Source organism: Anomalospiza imberbis, chromosome 24 (assembly GCF_031753505.1).
Source record: "Anomalospiza imberbis isolate Cuckoo-Finch-1a 21T00152 chromosome 24, ASM3175350v1, whole genome shotgun sequence".
NCBI classification, from domain to species: Eukaryota; Metazoa; Chordata; class Aves; order Passeriformes; family Viduidae; genus Anomalospiza; species Anomalospiza imberbis.
Window position 1 is genome coordinate 2,321,082 of NC_089704.1, and position 18,522 is coordinate 2,339,603.

General features: G+C 51.5%; 1 protein-coding gene and 1 long non-coding RNA gene across 2 annotated transcripts in view; both read right to left on the reverse strand.

The window, feature by feature from the left end:
* FEZ1 (fasciculation and elongation protein zeta 1) overlaps positions 1–18,522 on the reverse strand; it is a 431,041-nt gene that overhangs the window by 177,826 nt on the left and 234,693 nt on the right. The gene's annotated exons all lie outside the window — the stretch shown is intronic.
* On the reverse strand, positions 1,851–18,504 carry LOC137462198 (uncharacterized). The gene is made up of 2 exons (XR_010993618.1): positions 17,989–18,504; positions 1,851–2,021 (listed from the first exon to the last, which is right to left on the reverse strand). It is a non-coding gene; the product is annotated as an uncharacterized lncRNA (long non-coding RNA).

Consider the following 18,522-nt stretch of genomic DNA (forward strand, 5'->3'; position numbering starts at 1 on the left):
CAGGGGCTGCACTAGATTGTCTTTAAGGTCCCTTCCAACCCACACCCTTCTGTGATCCCACGATTCTGTGATTAAACCCCATTCTTCCTAACGTTTTTATCCAAATCCAGAATCAAGTCGCTGTTTGGTTGGTTTTATTTTGAAAATAAGGCACTTATTTTCACTGGGGACTCCTTCCCCAGTTTGGGGGCTGAAGTTCTGCATGGGGTTGCATGAACTTCCTTCAGTCTTACCTATTTCAGCGAGCAGGTCTCTGGATCAAGATCACAGCTGCCAAAACTAGAAGCCTACACATGTTCCAGGGGCTCACAGCTGGGGGTTTGTCACCCTGCAACCCGCAGGAATTAATGGATATGGAGGAGCAGAGCCAAGATTTGCTCTGCAGGCACACAAATGCCTCATACAATGAAAAAAAAACCAAAAAACAAAAAACAAAAAACAAAAAACAAAAAAACAAAAAAAAAACAACCCAACTGCTAAAAACCATGAAGACCTAAACCTGCTTGATCTGCAGGTCCCTGTGTGCTGGTGGAACACAGGAAGGCTCAGCAGGTGGAAGTGATGGCAACAGGTTTGCTGGCCTAAATTTTTTCCTGGGCTTGAACCTCATGATCTCAGCCTCTGCAACAGCTTCAATTAAGGACAATCACCCAGGTAAGCACTGAGCACATCCCTGCCCTGGGCACCTTTCTGTTCTTGGAGTCAGGGTTACTCTGCCTTCACGTCTATCAGGAAGATGCTGTGGGGTTTTGCATTGTATTATGTTTAATGGGTTATTATTTTTCTCCTTGCTGGCTGTTTGTTTGAGAAATTTCTCCCAGGGGAGCCTTTTTTTGACGGCTCGGTTGCCAGACAGAATGACATCAGACAGACGCTCAGAGGAATGATGAAAAGGCAGAGCCTTATTTCTTAATAACAGTCTCTGGCAGGACACAGCGTGGAGTTGAACACACTGGAGAGCACCAGGCCCTGACACGGATGGGGCACAGGGCAGGGGAGGGGGGAGGAGGAGGAGGAGGAGGAGGCTGCTCTGCCCAGCTTGGCACCAACACCTCCACATTAGCCAGGGTACTGCCCAAGTGTCAGCATGGACTGATGGGTTTGGCCTGAGGGCAGGGATGGATGGGATACTGGGAAGGAATTCCTGGCTGTGAGGCCCTGGCACAGGGTGCCCAGAGAAGCTGTGGCTGCCCCTGGATCCCTGGAAGTGTCCAAGGCCAGGTTGGACATTGGGGCTTGGAGCAGCCTGGGACAGTGGAAGGTGTCCCTGCCCATGGCAGGGAGCTGGGTGAGTTTAAGGTCCCTTTCAACCCAAACCATCCTGTGATTCTGCCTTTCTTCAAAGAAGAGGAAAAGGAGCAGCAGAGGATGCTGATGTCCTTGCCCTATCCTAATTATCCCTTATCATTTTCCATGGAAGCTGTGCAAGTCTCCTTGGTCCTGGTTTAGCTGATATTTTCTATTTAATCCTTGGGCCCCATAGCGGTGCTGTTACTGATTTCTCCCTAAAAAATTGTTCCAGTTTAAGAAGATCCAAGCCCTTCTTTGTAATGGGGAAATCCTGACCCTTGAGTGTCTCTCAGCCTCATCCCTTACCCCACCATGGTGGACAGAGGTTCAAGCAAGATGTCCTTGCTGAAGGAGCAGTTGCTGCTCTTGCAGGAGCTCGCTCCAGTTCCTGGGGGGGTCTTTGTCCCCATCCAAGGCCACTTGTCCCTGCTTTGAGCAGAGGACCTTTCCTCCTCAGCTCACCACTGTCCTGATCTTCCCTCATCAGAGCCAAGCTTTGCTGCAGTTCCCAGACCACTTCATGCCAGAGTGTGAGTGTAATGAAGTAAATAACACACGAGGCCTTGCTGACCTGTTTAATTTGAATAATTGCTTTCTCTGCAACTCCTTCCCCAGCATGTGTATCCAAGCAGAGCAGGTCTCTGTGCTGCTCGGGGTGTTTCACAGCTCCCGAATCCTTGTCTTCAGAGCATTTCTGCTGATTCCTGCTGTTCTCTTCCTCATCTCAGCATCTAAAAGCAAGAGGTTAACGAGATGGTAAGATACTCCCTTTTGGATGTGGGCAGAAGACCAAGAAATAAGTGATCAAAAGTTCACAGTTGCCTCAATACCCGATTACAGACCCATTGCAAAAATCCAACAGTTCCCTGTCAGAGCCCCTAAAAAATCTGAAACTAAACTAAAAGCCATCTAAAACTGCAGTTACATCTGGCTTTCAGTTTCTTCTCACTGCCTTCTCTCTTTAAGTTGCTCATAAATTCTTTGGATACAATTCCTTTCAGGCTAAAGTTTTTTAAGTTTGGCCATCCCTCAAAAGTACGTTAGAAAATAAATAGAAAACTTGAGAAAATGGGTTTGGCAGTTGACATAAAGTTGTTGTGCAAAAATCCTGTCCTGCCTTCACTTTCCCCAAACCAGAGCCCCCCCAGTCACCCAGACTGCACCAGTGTGCAAACTGGAATTTGGCTGGTGAGGCCATGAGATCCTTGGAGGGGATGGATGGAAGAGGACTCGGATCTCCCTCATCTCAGCCCCTTCCTCCTGCACTTCTGCAGAGAAATAGGCCAGATTATTTTCCTTACTGCTCCTTTCCCACAGTTGCTCCCTGCTCCATGTTACCATGTGATGCATCACAGAGGCAGGCAGACAGGGTTTGCAGACTGGGCGAGGAGGGGATGGAATCTGTAACATTTCTGGGATGGCATCAGCTAGGAAAAACCTTATCACATGGTCATGAGTCCGTGGTCATGTACACTCCCCAAACCCCTTTTATCACTCAGCTAATATCCCATTTCCTGGAGTGTTCAAGGCCAGGTTGGACAGGGCTGGGAGCTACCTGGCTGTCTTAGGTTGCAAGGTGTGGCTGGGGTGTGTACTCTGTCACCATCTGTCAGAGCTGGGGCAGTTCTCTGCTGTTCACTGGGCTGTTTTCTTTATCTCTCCCACAGCCAATCCTCCCTCCAGGAGATCTCTTCTCTTCATGGGCTATTAATCATTAATTATCTTCTGTTCATGGCCAGTGAGTGTCCCTGCATGGCTGAGAAAATTCCATCATCCCATGGGTACATGCTCCGCCCAGAGGGAGGAGCCAAGCATTCCTACCTGGATACAATCTGACTTTGGGAACCCCACAGCAGCCTTTGCCCACTGCATTCCCAGAGGAGCAGCTTTCTTCCCCACTGCATTCCCAGAGGAGCAGCTTTCTTCCCCACTGCATTCCCAGAGGAGCAGCTTTCTTCCCCACTGCATTCCCAGAGGAAGCCCAGGCCCATCCACACCATCCCTGGAGCTTCAGAGGAAAACTCCACCCTTGTGCAGGATCCCTGCTCCAGCAGAAGCACAGCTGGCACTGCAGGAGGGCTGAGCCACCATGGGATGGGACTGCTGCCACCCCCCTGACCCACAGGCTGCCAGGACCTGTTCTGACTCTGGCAGTGTTGGTTTGTATTACTGCGTTTTTATTTCTGTCTTTATTTTAAAAAGTTTTTTCCTAATAAAGAACTGTTATTCCTATTCCCATATCTTTGCCTGAGAGCCCCTTAATTTCAAAATTATAATAATTCAGAGAGAGAGGGAGTTTACATTTTCCATTTCAAGAGAGGCTCCTGCCTTCTTTAGTAGACACCTGGCTTTTCAAACCAAGGCCCTGGTCTAGGTAAAGGTGTCCCTGTCCTTGGTAGGAATGGGATGACTGTTGAGGTTCCTTCCAGCCCAAACCATTCTGGGGTTCTTTGGTTCTGGAACATGCAAAATGTGGCATGGAAAAAGCTAAAGCCCAGTGTCATCTAAACACCCTGGATGGATCTGTGCCCTCTACAAATCCAGGATGGATTTGTGCCCTCACCATTCTAAGAAGTGGCTGAGATGGTTTAAGGAAAATACAAAGCTCCTGTGAGTATCATCCAACAGCCTGGATGTTCCAGAAGGCTCTTCCTCCTCTCTGTTCCCTGGCCATGCTCCTACAAGCAGATTTTGTGGGAGACTCCTCAAGAACCACCAGAAAATAATGCTGTAAAAGAATATTTTCCTTCTCCTCTCTATTTTTTAAAGTACTGAATTATCCAGGAGCTGTAAGAAGCAGCAATGCAACACTAGGAAGATCAAAGCAGGGATTTCCTGGGGTGGGAATGCTCCTTTCACGCAGGAGTTGGGAACTTGCCTGAGGAACAGAGAGCTGGCTGTCAGCTCAACACAGGAGATCATTTTCCATTCATTCTCCATCCCCATTGTGTGGACCACAACGGCCATGCCCAGCCTCGGGCAGGACGGTGGTGCCACGCTCTGGTGGGTGACGAACAGGGGCTGCAGTGTGTCCTTCCTGGGCCAGGGAGGAAGGAGATGCATGCCTTAATTCAGACATGCATAGAGCGTTTGTAGGAATCGGGTGTTTTCTGCTTTTATTTGTGTTGGTTCTTTCCTCCAGGCTGAATTCCCACTTTTCTGCAAACCTGCAGAACATGGACACCTGGTTTAACCTGCAGCACACAAACACAGGATTTGAATGAGCAAATCCACAAAAACTCAGTTCTTGGGGATTTATTAGATCTCTTCCCTTCCCTTCCCTTCCCTTCCCTTCCCTTCCCTTCCCTTCCCTTCCCTTCCCTTCCCTTCCCTTCCCTTCCCTTCCCTTCCCTTCCCTTCCCTTCCCTTCCCTTCCCTTCCCTTCCCTTCCCTTCCCTTCCCTTCCCTTCCCTTCCCTTCCCTTCCCTTCCCTTCCCTTCCCTTCCCTTCCCTTCCCTTCCCTTCCCTTCCCTTCCCTTCCCTTCCCTTCCCTTCCCTTCCCTTCCCTTCCCCTTCCTCTTCCCCTTCCTCTTCCCCTCCCCTCCTCTCCCCTCCCCTCTCATTTTTTGCAGGACGCCTGTAGGATCCATCCAAGACCATATAAATCATGGTTTCTCCAGTTGCAGGCAGGTTTGGGAAGGGTCTTTAGATAATCTGCATAATTTAAATTACTTTGCCTCATCTGCAAATGCCTTAAAAGAGCTTAAAAATTGTGGGTTTGGAGATGGATAAATAAATGTGTTCACCCCTCAGGGGTGCTCTTGGAGCAGGGATCCTGGATCCACACCCAGAGCTCTACTGGCAGGTAAATTAAGGTCCTTAATACAGCATTTGTCTTCCTTATCCCCTTGCAGACCCAACTTTACTGCCCATGAGCACATGGAGATTGGCTTGACCCTGTGATACTCATAAATTGGATTTGAACAAGAACCCCAAATAACTAAGGGAGAAAAAACCCCAACCAGAGCCCAATTCCAACACTTGGCATCACTTTCCCTCCTGCCAAATTGTCCATCTCCAGCTGGGATGGACACTGGACTGCAGACAACTGGGCTCACGAGAAACAGATAATCTTGGGAGGCCCTGGGAGAACTGGCAGGGCTGGAGACGTCCCTGGAGAATTCTCTGGAGGGGTTGGAGGGTGGGACAGCAAAGGCCTCTTCCAGGAGAGAACCAGCAGAGATTGTTACATGCAGTTCATCATCACTGCCAACAAAAAGTGGCCTTGGAGGGCTGGGTGAGGGCTGGCCTTGCCTGGGCAGGGGTCTGGATGGCTGAAATCTGGGCAGCACATGCACACCCTCCTTGCCTGTGTGAACCCCTTGGCTTTCTTCTCTCCTCCTCCCAGTCTTCCAAAAAAGCGGAATCTGCCACCCCTGCCTGTTCTGGTGCCTGTGGGCTCACACTGTCCTCCACCTCCTGCCTTGAGAGAACGGAGTCATGGGCCAAATTATCTGGAAGAATCCCCCAAACCAGACCTTGCACCTCCCACCTGGATGAGCTGGGTGAGTACATGGATCCTCCTAAAATTCGGGATTCCTGGAGCTGGCTGGCCCAGAAGTCAGGCTCTGAACAACTGCAGCAGTAATGCCTGATCCGTGGCTGGTGCTTTTTGCTGTCCTTTCCTCATTAACACCTCATTAACTGATAAGGGAAGGAAGTGGGGAGCGGCGTTCCCAGACCGAGCCACAGCGCCAGATGAAGCATGCACGATGCATTTCCCTAAACTTAAATTTGGCCCTTTATCCTCTTGCCAAAACAAGCAAACAAACAAACATCTGAGACTTCATTGTCGTTCTGGGGCACTGGAAGTCACGGGGACAATGCTGATTTTCCAAGGCATCTGCAGGATCACTTCCAGGGCTGGAGAAGTGCTGGCTCTGGTGGAGGAACACTCCTGATCCAGGTACACAGCTGCCCTTGCCCTGGGGACAATGCTGACAGGACACACAACAATGGCCTGGGAAGGAGCTGAAAGTTTTGATCACAGTTTAAGTCAGGAATCAGCAACATTCCTTGCCCCGGAGGTTACTGTGGCATGGATTAAAGCAGGACTAAAGTTCAAGCAAAACGTGAGCCAGCATTGCACAATGTTGGCAAAAGGTCCCACCATGAACACTTTGAGCTTGTGGGGAAGAAGAAATTTAACCCATTTTCCTGCTTTTTTTCCCTACTGCGTTGCCACCCAGATGATCTCCAGGAGGGGCAGGGGGATCTGCTGAGCTTTCTGATGGCAGCCCTGTGATTTGGCAGCCCAGAGGGGTGAGGTGATGAGGGTTTGGTTTCTCTGACAGGCCTGGCTGTCACACAGCCTCCCCTGGGACACAGCTCGGAGAAACCAAGGCCAGAGGCTGCTCCCCACAACTCCTCTGTCGGACCACTTGGGATGGTGGTTTCACTTTCGGACCCTGGATTTGGGAAGAAAAGAAAGGGGCTTGTTTTCAGAGTAATAGAGCACAGAAACAGAGTCTAGATCTCTTTCCAAACAACTCTCCATACCTACCTGCACCTTCCTAACATCCCAGGAGTGCTTAGCCCTGCATCCCTGTTCTGGATTTGTTCCATCCCTCACTCCATCAGAGACACGTTATCAATTTCCTGAAATAAATCCAAGTCCAAGCCATCCTGCCGTTCCTGAGGGGTATTTGGGTTTCTGCTCTCACAGAGATCCCTGCCTGCATCTCCTTATAGGGGATGTATAGCCCATGGTCCCACTCTGTGAACTTCAGGTTCCTGCTGGGCCACTGAGCCCTGAGAAAAGGCTCCCAGATCCAAACAGGCAGCGTGTCCCAGGGGGTTTAGGAGCAGAAGGATCCTCATCTGTGCAAGCCCTCAAGAGCACCCCACACCTACGCATGCATAGGCACAGGGAGGGCCAGGGATGAGGGCTCAGGTCTCAGCTCTCTCCCTGCTGCTGCAATCTGTGAGCTCAGCAAGCTGGCAGCTGCTGGCTCTGAAAGAGCCGCCTGGCAGCAGGGCTGGGGGCAGCCAGGGCTTTTCACACAGGGCTCTGTGTGTGACCCAAGCTGTGACACCAATGTCCCTGTCACATTCCCCTGGGCAGTACAGTGGAGCTGCAGCATTGCCACGGAAGAGCAGGGCTCTCCACCCCATGGGAAGACCACCCCCGGCAGGGCAGGAATGAGGAAAGTTACGTGCCCAGCATAGCTGGAATTCAAACTCTGTCTCTCCCTGCAGAGCCTGGAACACACCAGACCACTGGCTTGTGCCTGCTTTCACCACGGCCAGATGGAATCCAGGAGATAGGCTAGGAAAAATATGGGCTTGGAAAACGGAGACACGGCTTTGATGTGCAACCACCACCCCTCTCCTCTTTGTTATTCCTTCTCCCTCACGCCAAGCTGCTCTGACAGATGCTTTCCCTCTGCCCCACGATTCAGGGGTCCCTGGGCAGATGAATTCATCACTCAGATAACTATCCAGCAGCCACGAGGCAGAGAAGGCCAAGGAAAACACACATCCATCAGCAGATACGTGGTGAAGCTCTCCCCCGCCTTGAGGGATTCACCTTGGGAATTCGATCACAAAGTGATGGCTGCAGTGAGGAGAGCTGGGAGGGAATCCAGGATCCCCCAAATCCCACAGAGGCTGCTGCCAGTGTCCCTGCAGCGTGATTCACTGGAGAGGAGCACAGCCCACACCTGAGCTGGGCCCAGCCTTTGCCAGCCACACTGATCTCCTGCAGAAGTCTCCAAGGGGAAGGTGCTGGTGCTGCATCAGGAAGGCAGCATGGACAGGACAGATGCCTCCAGCCCACAGCCACTGACCTCCCTGAGCTGCACAGAAACAAAAATGGCATCGTGGCGGTTTAAAACTTCCCCCCAAAAAGAAAAATTAGAAAAAGTGAAAGCAAGACAAATTCCCACGAAGACAGAGCTTCACCATCTTTCCATCTTGCCTTCCCATGGAGCCCCTGGCTGATCTCCAGCCCCCAGCTGGGCTTTCAGATTTCCCCCAGCACAGATTTCCCAGCACAGCAAACTGACTGATGTGTGTGCCACAGGGAGCTGCCTCCCAACCCCAGCACTGCAGGAATTTGTGGCCTGCTGGGCCAAGTGAGATAAAAAATGTGCCATCCCCATCCAGGACCAGGGGGATGCTGGGACTGCAGGGATGGGGTTTGTGTGGCTAAACTGGGAAGATGAGTCAGGCTGGGGGACCACAGCCAGCCCAGGGGCAGACTGGGCTGGAAGGGACTGGGCTGCCCAGTACCAGGCATTAGCAGAGGGAGAATGGGTCTGGAAACCACAACCACGCACGTGTCTCATGGATCCTGAGATTCCTCCCTGCTGCTCTCACCAGGAATACCTTTAACCTTGATGAATCCATTCTTTCCTCAGGCTGTGAGCACACGGCATGCCTCAAGGAGGACTCCTGCACCTCCCACCCCATCCCAGTAAAGCCCCTCCCGGAGCTGCTCTGCCCAGGGCAGGGCTGGTTCTTCTCCTGATACAATGGTGACCTGTGCCATGTTAATCCTACAGGGTTAATCCTACAGGAACACACTTGGACACCTCTGTGGGATGTGATGGGAGCTGGGCTGAGCTCTGAGGAGGAAGCCAAAGTCAACAGCAATACTGGGAGAGGAGCTCAGGCACTGGCTGGGAGAACAAGGATGGGATCATGATGGATCTGAAAATGTGACACATTTGCCTGGAGCTGTCCAGGAAAATAAATTTTTGTGGTGTTAGGGTGGTGGTAAAGAAGAATGAGGGAAACAACAAGAGGGTGTAGCAGGTTGTCTCAATGCTCTGCTCCACTCCAATCCCACCCTTGGATGGATTTAGGTCTGTTTGGACGGAAGAGGAGAAATTTGGAGTGAAGTCAGGATCAAAGCCTTAGGAAGTTGTTGGCACTGGTACAGTGCAATAAATAGATGTATAACAACATTTTCCTGTCATCCCAGTCCATTTTCCATGTATCTGGTGGGAACCCTGACTCTTTCCTCCCACCAGCTCCATGAGTGCTGTTCCTTTAAGTGCTGATCTAAGGGAAAGCTGAGAGCTTGATGCTGCTCCCCCTGCATGTGATAGATCACCAGGAACAGTCTCTCCTCCATGATATTACAGGCCCCAACCCGTGATCTTGGGTAGAATTCAAAGTCTGGCTTATCAGCAAAAAAATAATCTAGTTAAACTTAAAACAGCAAGACTCAGCTCAGGCTAGAGGATGATTTATTGAGAATCATGGACTTTGGAGACAGAGAGAGGGAAAGGAAGCCACAAACCCCACATACAGCCTGTAAAAGTTCCAGTTTATAATCCAACATGAGCGGCTGGGCAGCTCAGGCTGGAAAATCAGCTGGGATTCATCACAAGGTAGAGACGAGACTGCCCTGAGTTCAGGGGCAGCAGCAGAATCTGCAGAATCCCTGGGTGCCCCCACCTCCTGCACTGCCCAGGCTGGGGGTGAGCAGGGAGATGTGGCAAATCTCATGTGCTCACCTGATTTGGGCACAGCCTGGCTTCTGGAGTAGCTCCCAGCAAAATCCCTTTCAGTGACAAATAGCTGCACTTTTTCTCTCTTAAGCAGGCAGAACTATTTCATTGAATTAATTAACAATTTGTTTAAAGCAGGCATCTCTATGATAAATATATATCTAAATATATACCTGGCAAGTTTTTTCACAAGAGGAAGACAAAAAGCTGGAAATAAAGTGAAAAGAATTTATCAGGATCAAGGTGTCATCTTTGCAAAACCTTATGGTTTGGAAAAAAAAATTCCCTTTTCCACTAGGAAGCTGTTACATCCCAAATCTTTGGCTCGTGCTTACAGAAAGCACTGCGGGCTTTATTAATGGTCACTAGAGTCGGAGGATGAGAACATCCAAGCTCACACTTTCTGCAAAAGTATCATGTTCATTCATAAAAGGGGAAAAAACCCACACCCACCAACCTGATACCATCAGCTGGGATGAAAATATTCAGGAAACAAAGCAGTGAGGCTGGATTTCTTCCCCATATCATTCCTATTAAGGCCTTGGAATGTGGAAGACCCTGGAAACAGGCAAAAACCTGAGATTTTCTCAAGGGTGAAGTCACAGCTTTGCTTCCAAGTGGGTCCCAAAGAGGGAAAATGTATTAATGAAGATAGAAATTATTAGGGGAGAGTTGACAGGGGAAACCTTCCCTTCTCTGCTGACTGCCCCAGAGGGGTTTTGCGGGGCAGTGGTTGCAGGGAGGGTTCTGTGGGGATGGGAATGTGCTTGGTGGGGTGTTAAAGGCAGGGCTTTAATTCCTGAAAGGGCCACGCTGGGACAACAGCTGAGCACTGCTGGCATTGAACACCCAAAATCTGTATCCTGCAGGACTGAGGGGTGGGGACAGGTGTGGGTGGCAGGAGGTTGCTCCCAAAAACCTCCCGTGTGCTGCTCCTGGAGGAGGCAAGCTGAGTCTTGGGTCAAATTGGGTTAGATAAATTCTAGATAAACAAAACCCATCCTTTCCCCCTGGTTTAATCCTTTTGACCCTGTGGCCAGCAAAATATGCTTCTTCCTTAAAACCAGGCCTCTTAACCCCAAAATGGTTCTTTGGAACCCATCCTCATCCCTTTAACTAATAATTTTTGCTTTTTTCGTGGCTCTTCATCTTGCTTTGATGAAACATCCACTGCTGGGTCTCACACGGGATTTACATTTGTGAGAGAGGGAGAGAGGTGAATGCACCAAGGAAAAAAGAGCCCACCCAGCCCCAGAATCTGTTCTGTGTCCTGAATTCCCAAATCCCTGCCAGTGGGAACCAGGAGGTGCCAGCACCACCAGGGGCTCAGCACCTGGAGCAGAGAGCAGAGCCATCAGTCCCCACGTCCTGCATGGGGCTGACATCAGTTCCTCCTGCTTTTACTGACGTGGTCCCAGCTCTGGCCTGATTTTTTTTTTTTTTTTAATTACCTCATAATTCTTGCAGCACTCAGAGTTTTTATAAGCCTCCTGCTTTCCTGCAGGTCAACAATGAGTGGCCCCAGCTGCCCCGTTTTTTAATCACCAAATAGCAGCGAGCAGTAAAAGAGGAACGCAGATGCATTTCCTTGCACTGATGAGAGACCCACGGTGGGGTTTAAAGGAGGAAAAAATACTCACATTTGAAGTAGTTTTGGGGCCTTTCTTGCCCCCTCCATCTCTTGGTGCCAGGAGGTTCCCAGAGAGATGGAGATGCTCTGAAGCCACAGACATCCTTCACACCCTGAGAGCTGCAGGCTTCCCCTTCAGGGAGGTTTTTGAGTATTTTATTTTTGTCAGACACTTTGGAAGGGTCTTACAGAGAGAGTAGCAATAAGAGGTGAGTTTAAACCTGGAGAGTGGAGGAGTGGGCCTGGGGGGCTGCCTGTGGGTGGTAGGAAGCAGGTGGGGTTTGGCTTTTTTTCCTGGCAATTAGGAACAGATCGAAGCTATACGAGAACAGGGAGTAAGGGCTGGGTTGTTCTGCAGCCAGGCAGGGTTTTTAGGGAAGGTTTCCCATTAAAACACCCACCATGCAACAAACCTGACCAGAGAACAGGGATGGAGACAACCCCATCCCACAATGGTGACGTTCCCACTGCACACCAAGAAGCACAGCTCTGCTCTGTGATCTGGCCAAGGCAGAGAGAAGAAATTTTCTCCCCCAACCAAGCAGGCAGATCTCCAGAGGCACCCTCATCTCAGGGCACAGAAATTCCTGTGCAGCAGACACCCAGCAGGCAGCACTGGGAAGAGAAGGTTACATTATAATGCAATATAAAATATGTTCCTGGGTCACTCGGTGCTGTTTGGGTTGGCTGGGGGACACGGGGACAGCACATCTGCCAGCGTGGCCCTGCTCACAGCACAGCCATGCTCTGCAGCCCTGGGAAACCACGTCCTGCCTGCAGAGAGAGGGCTGAGAGAGGGGAGGAACCCACGGATTTGTCTGCGTGAGAGACTTTCGCCGGTGGTTTCATGCGGCTCGTAAAAGTGACACGAGCTGTACTGCCACCCCCAGCTGATACTCTGCAGGGCAGGTCCCAAAGGCAGGATAGGAGCTGCTTTTTGGGAAAAAAATGTAGAGAAAGGCTAAAAGTGACTGTGTTTGGAGAGAGGCAGATGTCAGAGGGTACTCCCTGGTGTGAGCTCCGTGGGGTGGAGCTGGCCCTGTCCTTCAGCAGTCACATGTGAGCCTGCACAGAGACAGACACCGATCATTCCAGTGTGTGAAGCCAGCACAGACAGATGCATCCATGATGCAAAGCTGGTGCTGCTTGCAGGATTTTCGCTCCAACTCTCCTGCCATCCTCCCACCCTCTGGGAAGTGCAACCCTGCCACAGAACCCTTCCCTGTGTCACAGGTGAGCAGAGCAGAAGGGCAGTGCTCAGGGCATCCACACTGACCCCATTCCTTCACCTGGATGGAAGCTGGAGGGAGGAGGAGCAACCAAACATCCCCTGGAAATATCGCCTAGGGAGAGACAAGTCCTTCTGGCCTGCCAGTCAAACCAGTAGCCCAGGCTGGGGAAAAGGGCCAGCCACGTGAGTCCTCTGCTGGGGCACTGGAAAAGCTGGCAGCAACTGATGGTGTTTGTTCAGATGAGAACAATTTTCCTGAGCTTGTGCTCTTGACAAATGCAACCTGGAGGCCCCCAGGCCTGCCTGCCAACAACAACACCAGGGCAGGATGGACTGTATCTGTTTCCAGCTGAGCTGTCAGATGCACTGGGGGCTCTTGGGTTCACTGGGCTCTTCAGCCCTACAAGCATCCTCAGCCTCAAGGGGAAATGTGAAATCACACACCCTCTGGTCATTGCCAGATCCCTTCTTCCTTCCTCATAACCCACCTTGGAGGGCTCCCCTCTATCGCCAAGGCCTCAGGGATGGACAGCAGGGGCTTGGCCAGGGCCAGTGTTTGCTGTGGGGGGAGAGATGTCAGGATCACACGCACAAATACACACAGGAGGGGTCACTCAGACTGACCAAGTCTGCTCTTCCCATGAGAAAGTCAGCCTGGAGCTCCCGGTGACTCCAGCTGATACAGAAATACCTCTTCATCCCTTGCCAAGCCCTCTGGAAAGGGCCAGAGCTCCTCCTGACCCCTGCATTCCCTGGGTACCAGGACAAACAGAAATAACACAGGAAACACAGAGTAGAATTGCAGAATATCCTGAGCTGGAAGGGACCCACAAGGATCATCGAGCTCAAACCCTGGCCCTGCACAGGACAATTCCAAAAATCCCACTATGTGCCAGAGAGACAAGCACTGAAGCAGAAAGGTCCCAAGTGATGCCCTCATGTCCCGTCCCATCCCATCCCATCCCATCCCATCCCATCCCATCCCATCCCATCCCCATCCCCATCCCCATCCCCATCCCCATCCCCATCCCATCCCGTCCCATCCCCATCCCCATCCCGTCCCGTCCCGTCCCATCCCCATCCCCATCCCCATCTCCATCCCATCCCATCCCATCCCATCCCATCCCATCCCATCCCATCCCATCCAATCCCCATCCCCATCCCCATCCCCATCCCCATCCCCATCCCATCCCATCCCCATCCCCATCCCCATCCCCATCCCCATCCCATCCCCATCCCATCCCATCCCATCCCCATCCCATCCCCATCCCATCCCCATCTCCATCCCCATCCCCATCCCCATCCCCATCCCCATCCCCATCCCCATCCCCATCCCCATCCCCATCCCCATCCCATCCCCATCCCATCCCCATCTCCATCCCCATCCCCATCCCCATCCCCATCCCCATCCCCATCCCCATCCCATCCCCATCCCATCCCCATCTCCATCCCCATCCCCATCCCCATCCCATCCCATCCCCATCCCCATCTCCATCCCCATCCCCATCCCCATCCCATCCCCATCCCATCCCCATCCCCATCCCCATCCCCATCCCATCCCCATCCCATCCCCATCTCCATCCCCATCCCCATCCCATCCCCATCCCCATCTCCATCCCCATGCCCATCCCCATCCCCATCCCCATCCCCATCCCCATCCCCATCCCCATCCCATCCCCATCCCCATCCCCATGCCCATCCCCATCCCATCCCATCCCATCCCCATCCCCATCCCATCCCCATCTCCATCCCCATCCCCATCCCCATCCCATCCCCATCCCATCCCATCCCATCCCATCCCATCCCATCCCAATCCCATCCCATCCCATCCCATCCCATCCCATCCCCATCCCCATCCCCATCCCATCCCATCCCATCCCATCCCATCCCTATCCCAGTTTTCCTTCTGAATTTCCAGAGATGCCTGATGGCTGCTTTATTTCACGTGATGAATCATTTCAGCAGCACCTGCAGTGCCAAATATGAAAACACATTTCTGGTTCCTGAACTCACTGAGAAGCTCTGAGACATCTGAGAGTAAATCAAACCCACAGCAGGAACAGAGGCAATTGAAATGAAATTAAAAGAGAAGGAAATGAAAGATTTTTTTAAAAAAGTAAGGAAATTTAAGAAATTAAAAAAAAAAAAAAGAAGAATCATGATTTGTGGGCACCTTGAGATGGAGAAGTAGAGCCCATCTCAGAAAGGAGTGAAAAAATGAGACTTTGTATGAGGTCTAGAGAGATAACTTCAAGGGGAAAAGCTAGACAGTGTTTTTCCAGCTGAATGGAGATTTACCAGACAGCATTTTGCAGGCACATTTTGGTTTGATGAAAACCTCTTCAGAGAACACTTCTTCAGGGTTCTGAGACTGTTGTGTTTGGGGAGGATCAGTGCCTTGTGCTGTGCCTTATTCCTCTCCTGTATTCAGTTTGACTTGTAAAGACAAGAGGAAATTTCTCCTCTGTTGGTGAAATTCCAAACTTCTTTATTTAAAGATGACCCCCACAGTCTGAAGAGTTTGAATTTTTGGCAGGATGGAAATTCTTTGTTTCCTTAGCACCTTCTGTGGGACTGAGGGGTTCTGCTGGTGAGACTGAGGGGTTGTGGAACATCCCCTCTGGGAACCCTCTGCCTCAGTCTCCCCATGCACAAGGCAAGGATACCTTGGGAAGGGGCGAAAATGTCTCTGCAGGGCTGATGGTCCTTAGGGTTAGGATTAGGATTAGGATTAGGGTTAGGATTAGGGTTAATGCCAGGGTTAGGGTTAGGGTTAGGGTTAATGTCAGGGTTAGGGTTAGGGTTACTGTTAGGTTTACGGTTAGGTTTAGCGTTATGGTTAGGTACAGCATTAATTTTAGGATTAGGTTTACGGTTGGGTTTAGGTTTAAGGTCAGTACTAGTTTGAGGTACCTTTATTGTTAATTTTTGGGTTTATATTCTTGTATGTTTAGGATTTGTGTTGCATTTCTCTTTCATTTGGATATCCAGATAATTCCCCTCCTGCTCTTGGATTTGGGAATGTCATTGGGTAGCTGGATTGGTAGCTGGATTGGAGTCTGTGGGGTCTTTCCTCAGTGCTCACAGACAGCCTCTTCCTCCTCGCCAGACATCTTGGCTGACTCTCGCCGCTCCTCTGCTGGGATCTGTGCCGGGTTTGTCTCCTGGCACACGGTGGGGCGGTGATGGAGGGATGGAGGAGAAGCTCTGCCTCCCAAATCACATCCCCAGCTCAAGCCCGCCTGGCCCCGGCGCTGCCGACAGCTTTATTGCTGCTGGGACAGGTCCGTGGGGAGAGCTGGCCCTGCACCATCCCTGCTTCACAGCTGTGCAGGCAGGGAGACGAGTTGTGGAGTAAAGGGGGAGAAATCCCCTGGAAAGCAGTGGTGGAAAGTCAGCCACTCTCAGGGAAGCTCCTGCATGCACAGAGGAAGGCTGGTGGGAAAAATTCCGAGGTGAGGTTTTTGTAACAGGGGAAAAGGGAAAAAGTTTGAAAGATTTTGCACATCAGCTGCTCCTGGCCCTCCTAAGCCTGACCCAGGTCCTCCCACAGATGGGCTCTCACCTTCTGCCCTACACAGAGCCCAGCACTAGCCTAAAGACAGTGTTTGATAGCCCCAGGCAGCCAGGGGAACATTAACCCACCCAGCCCTGCTTCACTCTGATTCTCCCCCTTCCCCAGACCTTGTTCTTGATGGGATTTGAGCCGTGCAAAATGCACATTTTGACTTTTTAACAGTAAAGGTGTCACCTCACGAAGGAAAGGGCTGCGTGGATGGAGAGCGCTACATCCTTAGCTGGGCTTAGTGGCTTTCCCCCCCTTTTCTTTCCACACTGTCCACAGCAACTCCTGGGCATCCTCACTCACCCCTGTGGCCACCTGCCTCCTCCCTGGGCTCCTGGTGCCCTCCACACTCCGTGCCATGGTCTCTGGGCAGCGTTTCAGAGCTCGTTACCTTGCAGAAGGTACAGGAAGCAAGGCAGGGCAGTATCTCATGGAAAGGGAGAGTGGAAACAGCCGTGCTGGAAGGGATCACAGGCAGGAAAGGGAGGTCTCACCCAGCATCAAACCCACCCACCAACATCCTCCACTGTGGGGAGGTCAGGCATGGAAGCAGCACCTGGCCACCAGTATATTTGACTGTGCTGGGAGCTGCTGGGTGTGATGAAGGCCAGGAATGGGGAAGTTTAGAAGATGGACTGTGGAAAACCGCAGACAATGCCTCCCTCATTCCAAAACAAGCAGCACGTGGGGCTGGGGGGCTCCCACACCACGTGGGGTGCCAGTGGGACACTGCAAAGCCAGCAGAGAATAGCTCAGGCCCTTAACCCTCCCTGCCTGGGCTGCTCCTGGGCTTGCAGTGCTGCTGGAGAAGGGTCTGGTGGGATGTCACCTCTCCCTGGCTGCTGCTCACGATCCCCGAGCCCTGACCCCATCTCCTCATCCTTCCTCTGTGCTCAGCTCACTTGTGGTGCCCCAGACAGTCCCAAAAATGCCAGTGCTCAGCGTGACCCAGGTGTGGGCGACGGCCAGGGGCCGGCTGTCCTGCCGTGAGATCTCCTACTGTTCTCAAAGAATGTCCCCTTGTCCTCCCTGGCAGCCCCCTTGCCCGGGGGTCTGGGGCAGCGGGGCAGGGCGGTGTTGGGGACAAAACCCACCAGTGTGGAGTCCCAGACACAAAAGGGGGTCAGACAGGGCTCCCAGCAGTGCCGCAGTCACGGCTCTGTGCCAGGGCGCTCCCAAGGCAAGGGGCTGCTGCCCCTTCCCTGTCAGCCAGCACTGGGGACACGTGGAATGAGTGGCACACTGGGGACAGGGCCAGGGGGTGCGGGGCACTGAGGGGTCCCACACATCTGCATTTCCCTGGCTGAGCACCGAGCAGCTGGGAGGGCAGGGAGCCCTGCTGCTGCATGGCAGCATCTCCTGCTGAGCTGGGCAGGCACCAGGCAGGCACTGGCTTCGAGCTGCGCCAAGAGTTTATTTTTCCAGCTAAAATAATTTAATTCAGTGGAAATTCTTTCTTTTCTCAACCTGTCTTCTCCTGTAACCAGCCCATCCTGGGGAGTGGCTGATGTGCTGGATGGCATGTCAAGTCAGCAGGCACAGGAAAAGCCAGCGTTTATGTAATTTATTTTCTTACCAAGCATAGCTAAGCTGGGGGAGGGGCTTTTTTTCTTCTCACCAGCAGAAACCTAAAGCGCCAAAATGCCATTTCTGATGGAATTTATTATTCCTGATGTCACAGCAGGGGGGATATGTTGTGTTTCCAGCTTCTTGCAACCCCAACAGGCAGCATGATAAAGATGGAACAAGGTGCACTGAGATATGGTAAAAATAATCGGGTAACAGGTCCATTGATGTATCAAAATGCACTCACCTGCTCAGGGCTCAGCAAATCCCTCTCCCTGTGGAGATCCTTGTACAGCAAATGCACCAGCTGGGATCCTGGTGGGATGTGGAAGGGCTGAATATCGGAGCTGAGCCATGCGCTTGTGGTTCTGTTAATATCTCCTGAGCAGCAGAAGTTAATGAGCCTGTGGGAAAAAAAAAATAGCTTGAAATGAAATTTTTATACCGAGGTTGCCAGCTATCCATTACAGTGAATAGGACAGTTCTTGTGTGTGAAATGTGGCATAATTAAAACCATATTTGTAAAGGATTAACTGCTCTGTAACAGCTACACGTCTGCTCTGAGGTGCTAAAATCTCCCCAAATATGTCTCTAATCATCTATGCAGTAACCATGTTAATAAATCAGAATAAAGACATACTGGGGTGGGTGTGGATTCCAGACTGCACCTGGTGGGTTTGTGCAGAGGGAAGTGGGGACGGGAAAAAACCCCAACAGCAGTGAGAGGTTTGAAGAAAAAACAGCTGTGGTTTGTGGAAATCCAGCGGTGTGTGAAGGTGGA